We start from the raw sequence: 7,815 nt of genomic DNA, 5'->3' as shown, positions 1-7,815 counted from the left end.
TTCGTATTTTCTTGTTTTAATGCACTATTTAAAATATACATAGTGTACCCCCTAATTGACCTATAATTATTTCCTGTTGTAGGGTACACTATTACACTGTAATATAATACCTGGTCCATTTGAAATATTATGGTTCCATATTAAGGTCTGATATCGCGCCTTGCGTTAGTTAACCATTGAAAGATGTCTTTGAATTTTTAAAGCATTTTAGAACGCTTATTTCTTCATTTTAAGCTTCTCAGAACACTCTATTTCGCATAGGCATACATAGTAAACTTTAGGGTCACGCTGTGTACCACCTAATTGACCTATAATTATTTCCTGTTATATGGTACACTATTACCCTGTAATATAATACGTGGTACAATTTAAAAATTATAGGTCAATATTAAGGTCCAATACCGTGCCGTTAGTTAACATAGAAAAATGTCTTTGAATTTTTAAAGCATTTTAGAACGCTTATTTCCTCATTTTAAGCTTCTCAGAGCACTTTATTTCGCATAGGCATACATAGTAAACTTTGGGGTCACTCTGTGTACCCCCTAATTGACCTATAATTATTTCCTGTGGTAGGGTACACTATAACCCTGTAATATAATACGTGTACCAATTTAAAAATTATAGGTCAATATTAAGGTCCGATACCGTGCCGTTAGTTAACATAGAAAAGTGTCTTCGTATTTCCTTGTTTTAATGCACTATTTAAAATATACATAGTGTACCCCCTAATTGACCTATAATTATTTCCTGTTGTAGGGTACACTATTACCCTGTAATATAATACCTGGTCCAATTTAAATATTATGGTTCCTTATTAAGGTCTGATATCGCGCCTTGCATTAGTTAACCATTGAAAGATGTCTTTGATTTTTTAAAGCATTTTAGAACGCTTATTTCTTCATTTTAAGCTTCTCAGAAGACTCTATTTCACATAGGCATACATAGTAAACTTTAGGGTCACGCTGTGTACCCCCTAATTGACATATAATTATTTTATGTTTTAGGGTACACTATAACCCTGTAATATAATACGTGGTCCAATTTAAAAATTATAGGTCAATATTAAGGTCCGATACCGTGCCGTTAGTTAACATAGAAAAGTGTCTTCGTATTTTCTTGTTTTAATGCACTATTTAAAATATACATAGTGTACCCCCTAATTGACCTATAATTATTTCCTGTTGTAGGGTACACTATTACACTGTAATATAATACCTGGTCCATTTGAAATATTATGGTTCCATATTAAGGTCTGATATCGCGCCTTGCGTTAGTTAACCATTGAAAGATGTCTTTGAATTTTTAAAGCATTTTAGAACGCTTATTTCTTCATTTTAAGCTTCTCAGAACACTCTATTTCGCATAGGCATACATAGTAAACTTTAGGGTCACGCTGTGTACCACCTAATTGACCTATAATTATTTCCTGTTATATGGTACACTATTACCCTGTAATATAATACGTGGTACAATTTAAAAATTATAGGTCAATATTAAGGTCCAATACCGTGCCGTTAGTTAACATAGAAAAATGTCTTTGAATTTTTAAAGCATTTTAGAACGCTTATTTCCTCATTTTAAGCTTCTCAGAGCACTTTATTTCGCATAGGCATACATAGTAAACTTTGGGGTCACTCTGTGTACCCCCTAATTGACCTATAATTATTTCCTGTGGTAGGGTACACTATAATTTTGTAATATAATACGTGTACCAATTTAAAAATTATAGGTCAATATTAAGGTCCGATACCGTGCCGTTAGTTAACATAGAAAAGTGTCTTCGTATTTCCTTGTTTTAATGCACTATTTAAAATATACATAGTGTACCCCCTAATTGACCTATAATTATTTCCTGAGGTAGGGTACACTATTACCCTGTAATATAATACCTGGTTCAATATAAATATTATGGGTCAATATTAAGGTCTGATATTGCGCCTTGCGTTAGTTAACCATTGAAAGATGTCTTTGAATTTTTAAAGCATTTTAGAACGCTTATTTCTTCATTTTAAGCATCTCAGAACACTCTATTTCGCATAGGCATACATAGTAAAATTTAGGGTCACGCTGTGTACCCCCTAAATGACCTATAATTATTTCCTGTGGTAGGGTACACTATTACCCTGTAATATAATACGTGGTCCAATTTAAAAATTATAGGTCAATATTAAGGTCCGATACCGTGCCGTTAGTTAACATAGAAAAATGTCTTTGAATTTTTAAAGCATTTTAGAACGCTTATTTCCTCATTTTAAGCTTCTCAGAACACTTTATTTCGCATAGGCATACATAGTAAACTTTAGGGTCACGCTGTGTACCCCCTAATTGACCTATAATTATTTCCTGTGGCAGGGTACACTATAACCCTGTAATATAATACGTGGTACAATTTAAAAATTATAGGTCAATATTAAGGTCCGATACCGTGCCGTTAGTTAACATAGAAAAGTGTCTTCGAATTTCCTCGTTTTAATGCACTATTTAAAATATACATAGTGTACCCCATAATTGACCTATAATTATTTGCTGTGGTAGGGTACACTATTACCCTGTAATATAATACCTGGTCCAATTTAAATATTATGGATCAATATTAAGGTCTGATATTGCGCCTTGCGCTAGTTAACCATTGAAAGATGTCTTTGAATTTTTAAAGCATTTTAGAACGCATATTTCTTCATTTTAAGCTTCTCAGAACACTATATTTCGCATAGGCATACATAGTAAACTTTAGGGTCACGCTGCGTACCCCCTAAGTGACCTATAATTATTTCCCGTGGTAGGGAACAATATTACCCTGTAATATAATACGTGGCGCAATTTAAAAATTATAGGTCAATATTAAGGTCCGATACCGTACCGTTAGTTAACATAGAAAAATGTCTTTGAATTTTTAAAGCATTTTAGAACGCTTATTTCCTCATTTTAAGCTTCTCAGAACTCTTTATTTCGCATAGGCATACATTGTAAACTTTAGTGTCACGCTGTGTACCCCCTAATTGACCTATAATTATTTCCTGTGGAAGGGTACACTATAACCCTGTAATATAATACGTGGTCCAATTTAAAACCTATAGGTCAATATTAAGGTCTGATATAGCGCCTTGCGTTAGTTAACCATTGAAAGATGTCTTTGAATTTTTAAAGCATTTTAGAACGCTTATTTCTTCATTTTAAGCTTCTCAGAACACTCTATTTCGCATAGGCATACATCGTAAACTTTAGGGTCACGCTGTGTACCCCCTAAGTGACCTATAATTATTTCCTGTGGAAGGGTACACTATTACCCTGTAATATAATACGTTGTCCAATTTAAAAATAATAGGTCAATATTAAGGTCCGATACCGTGCCGTTAGTTAACATAGAAAAGTGTCTTCGTATTTCCTTATTTTAATGCACTATTTAAAATATACATAGTGTACCCCCTAATTGACCTATAATTATTTCCTGTGGTAGGGTACACTATTACCCTGTAATATAATAGCTGGTCCAATTTAAATATTATGGGTCAATATTAAGGTCTGATAATGCGCCTTGCGTTAGTTAACCATTGAAAGATGTCTTTGAATTTTTAAAGCATTTTAGAACGCTTATTTCTTCATTTTAAGCATCTCAGAACACTCTATTTCGCATAGGCATACATAGTAAAATTTAGGATCACGCTGTGTACCCCCAAATTGACCTATAATTATTTCCTGTGGTAGGGTACACTATAACCCTGTAATATAATACGTGGTCCAATTTAAAAATTATAGGTCAATATTAAGGTCCGATACCATGCCGTTAGTTAACATAGAAAAGTGTCTTCATATTTTCTTGTTTTAATGCACTATTTAAAATATACATAGTGTACCCTCTAATTGACCTATAATTATTTCCTGTTGTAGGGTACACTATTACCCTGTAATATAATACCTGGTCGAATTGAAATATTATGGTTCCATATTAAGGTCTGATATCGCGCCTTGCGTTAGTTAACCATTGAAACATGTCTTTGAATTTTTAAAGCATTTTAGAACGCTTATTTCTTCATTTTAAGCTTCTTAGAACACTTTATTTCGCATAGGCATACATAGTAAACTTTAGGGTCACGCTGTGTACCCCCTAATTGACCTATAAATATTTCCTGTGGTAGGGTACACTATTACCCTGTAATATAATAGGTTGTCCAATTTAAAAATTATAGGTCAATATTAAGGTCCGATACCGTGCCGTTAGTTAACCATTGAAAGATGTCTTTGAATTTTTAAAGCATTTTAGAACGCTTATTTCTTCATTTTAAGCTTCTCAGAACACTCTATTTCGCATAGGCATACATAGTAAACTTTAGGGTCACGCTGTGTACCACCAAATTGACCTATAATTATTTCTTGTGGTAAGGTACACTATTACCCTGTAATATAATACGTGGTCCAATTTAAAAATTATAGGTCAATATTAAGGTCCGATACCGTGCCGTTAGTTAACATAGAAAAATGTCTTTGAATTTTTAAAGCATTTTAGAACGCTTATTTCCTCATTTTAAGCTTCTCAGAACACTTTATTTCGCATAGGCATACATAGTAAACTTTAGGGTCACGCTGTGTACCCCCTAATTGACCTATAATTATTTCCTGTGGCAGGGTACACTATAACCCTGTAATATAATACGTGGTACAATTTAAAAATTATAGGTCAATATTAAGGTCCGATACCGTGCCGTTAGTTAACATAGAAAAGTGTCTTCGAATTTCCTCGTTTTAATGCACTATTTAAAATATACATAGTGTACCCCATAATTGACCTATAATTATTTGCTGTGGTAGGGTACACTATTACCCTGTAATATAATACCTGGTCCAATTTAAATATTATGGATCAATATTAAGGTCTGATATTGCGCCTTGCGCTAGTTAACCATTGAAAGATGTCTTTGAATTTTAAAAGCATTTTAGAACGCATATTTCTTCATTTTAAGCTTCTCAGAACACTATATTTCGCATAGGCATACATAGTAAACTTTAGGGTCACGCTGCGTACCCCCTAAGTGACCTATAATTATTTCCCGTGGTAGGGAACAATATTACCCTGTAATATAATACGTGGCCCAATTTAAAAATTATAGGTCAATATTAAGGTCCGATACCGTACCGTTAGTTAACATAGAAAAATGTCTTTGAATTTTTAAAGCATTTTAGAACGCTTATTTCCTCATTTTAAGCTTCTCAGAACTCTTTATTTCGCATAGGCATACATTGTAAACTTTAGTGTCACGCTGTGTACCCCCTAATTGACCTATAATTATTTCCTGTGGAAGGGTACACTATAACCCTGTAATATAATACGTGGTCCAATTTAAAACCTATAGGTCAATATTAAGGTCTGATATAGCGCCTTGCGTTAGCTAACCATTGAAAGATGTCTTTGAATTTTTAAAGCATTTTAGAACGCTTATTTCTTCATTTTAAGCTTCTCAGAACACTCTATTTCGCATAGGCATACATAGTAAACTTTACGGTCACGCTGTGTACCCCCTAATTAACCTATAATTATTTCCTGTGGTAGGGTACACTATTACCCTGTAATATAATACGTGGTCCAATTTAAAAATTATAGGTCAATATTAAGGTCTGATATTGCGCCTTGCGTTAGTTAACCATTGAAAGATGTCTTTGAATTTTTAAAGCATTTTAGAACGCTTATTTCTTCATTTTAAGCTTCTCAGAACACTCTATTTCGCATAGGCATACATCGTAAACTTTAGGGTCACGCTGTGTACCCCCTAATTGACCTATAATTATTTCCTGTGGTAGGGTACACTATTACCCTGTAATATAATACGTTGTCCAATTTAAAAATAATAGGTCAATATTAAGGTCCGATACCGTGCCGTTAGTTAACATAGAAAAGTGTCTTCGTATTTCCTTATTTTAATGCACTATTTAAAATATACATAGTGTACCCCCTAATTGACCTATAATTATTTCCTGTGGTAGGGTACACTATTACCCTGTAATATAATAGCTGGTCCAATTTAAATATTATGGGTCAATATTAAGGTCTGATAATGCGCCTTGCGTTAGTTAACCATTGAAAGATGTCTTTGAATTTTTAAAGCATTTTAGAACGCTTATTTCTTCATTTTAAGCATCTCAGAACACTCTATTTCGCATAGGCATACATAGTAAAATTTAGGATCACGCTGTGTACCCCCAAATTGACCTATAATTATTTCCTGTGGTAGGGTACACTATAACCCTGTAATATAATACGTGGTCCAATTTAAAAATTATAGGTCAATATTAAGGTCCGATACCATGCCGTTAGTTAACATAGAAAAGTGTCTTCATATTTTCTTGTTTTAATGCACTATTTAAAATATACATAGTGTACCCTCTAATTGACCTATAATTATTTCCTGTTGTAGGGTACACTATTACCCTGTAATATAATACCTGGTCGAATTGAAATATTATGGTTCCATATTAAGGTCTGATATCGCGCCTTGCGTTAGTTAACCATTGAAACATGTCTTTGAATTTTTAAAGCATTTTAGAACGCTTATTTCTTCATTTTAAGCTTCTTAGAACACTTTATTTCGCATAGGCATACATAGTAAACTTTAGGGTCACGCTGTGTACCCCCTAATTGACCTATAAATATTTCCTGTGGTAGGGTACACTATTACCCTGTAATATAATAGGTTGTCCAATTTAAAAATTATAGGTCAATATTAAGGTCCGATACCGTGCCGTTAGTTAACCATTGAAAGATGTCTTTGAATTTTTAAAGCATTTTAGAACGCTTATTTCTTCATTTTAAGCTTCTCAGAACACTCTATTTCGCATAGGCATACATAGTAAACTTTAGGGTCACGCTGTGTACCACCAAATTGACCTATAATTATTTCTTGTGGTAAGGTACACTATTACCCTGTAATATAATACGTGGTACAATTTAAAAATTATAGGTCAATATTAAGGTCCGATACCGTACCGTTAGTTAACATAGAAAAGTGTCTTCGTATTTCCTTGTTTTAATGCACTATATAAAATATACATAGTGTGCCCCCTAAATGACCTATAATTATTTCCTGTGGTAGGGTACACTATTACCCTGTAATATAATAGGTTGTCCAATTTAAAAATTATAGGTCAATATTAAGGTCCGATACCGTGCCGTTAGTTATCCATTGAAAGATGTCTTTGAATTTTTAAAGCATTTTAGAACGCTTATTTCTTCATTTTAAGCTTCTCAGAACACTCTATTTCGCATAGGCATACATAGTAAACTTTAGGGTCACGCTGTGTACCACCTAATTGACCTATAATTATTTCCTGTGGTAAGGTACACTATTACCCTGTAATATAATACGTGGTACAATTTAAAAATTATAGGTCAATATAAAGGACCGATACCGTACCGTTAGTTAACATAGAAAAGTGTCTTCGTATTTCCTTGTTTTAATGCACTATTTAAAATATACATAGTGTGCCCCCTAAATGACCTATAATTATTTCCTGTGGTAGGGTACACTATTACCCTGTAATATAATAGGTGGTCCAATTTAAAAATTATAGGTCAATATTAAGGTCCGATACCGTGCCGTTAGTTAGCATAGAAAAATGTCTTTGAATTTTTAAAGCATTTTAGAACGCTTATTTCCTCATTTTAAGCTTCTCAGAACACTTTATTTCGCATAGGCATACATAGTAAACTTTAGGGTCACTCTGTGTACCCCCTAATTGACCTATAATTATTTCCTGTGTTAGGGTACACTATAACCCTGTAATATAATACGTGGTCCAATTTAAAAATTATAGGTCAATATTAAG

This window comes from Parasteatoda tepidariorum, unplaced genomic scaffold (genome assembly GCF_982258835.1).
Source record: "Parasteatoda tepidariorum strain Cologne lab strain unplaced genomic scaffold, Ptep-v5.0 scaffold_18, whole genome shotgun sequence".
NCBI classification, from domain to species: domain Eukaryota; kingdom Metazoa; phylum Arthropoda; class Arachnida; order Araneae; family Theridiidae; genus Parasteatoda; species Parasteatoda tepidariorum.
This window is presented reverse-complemented; position numbering follows the sequence as displayed.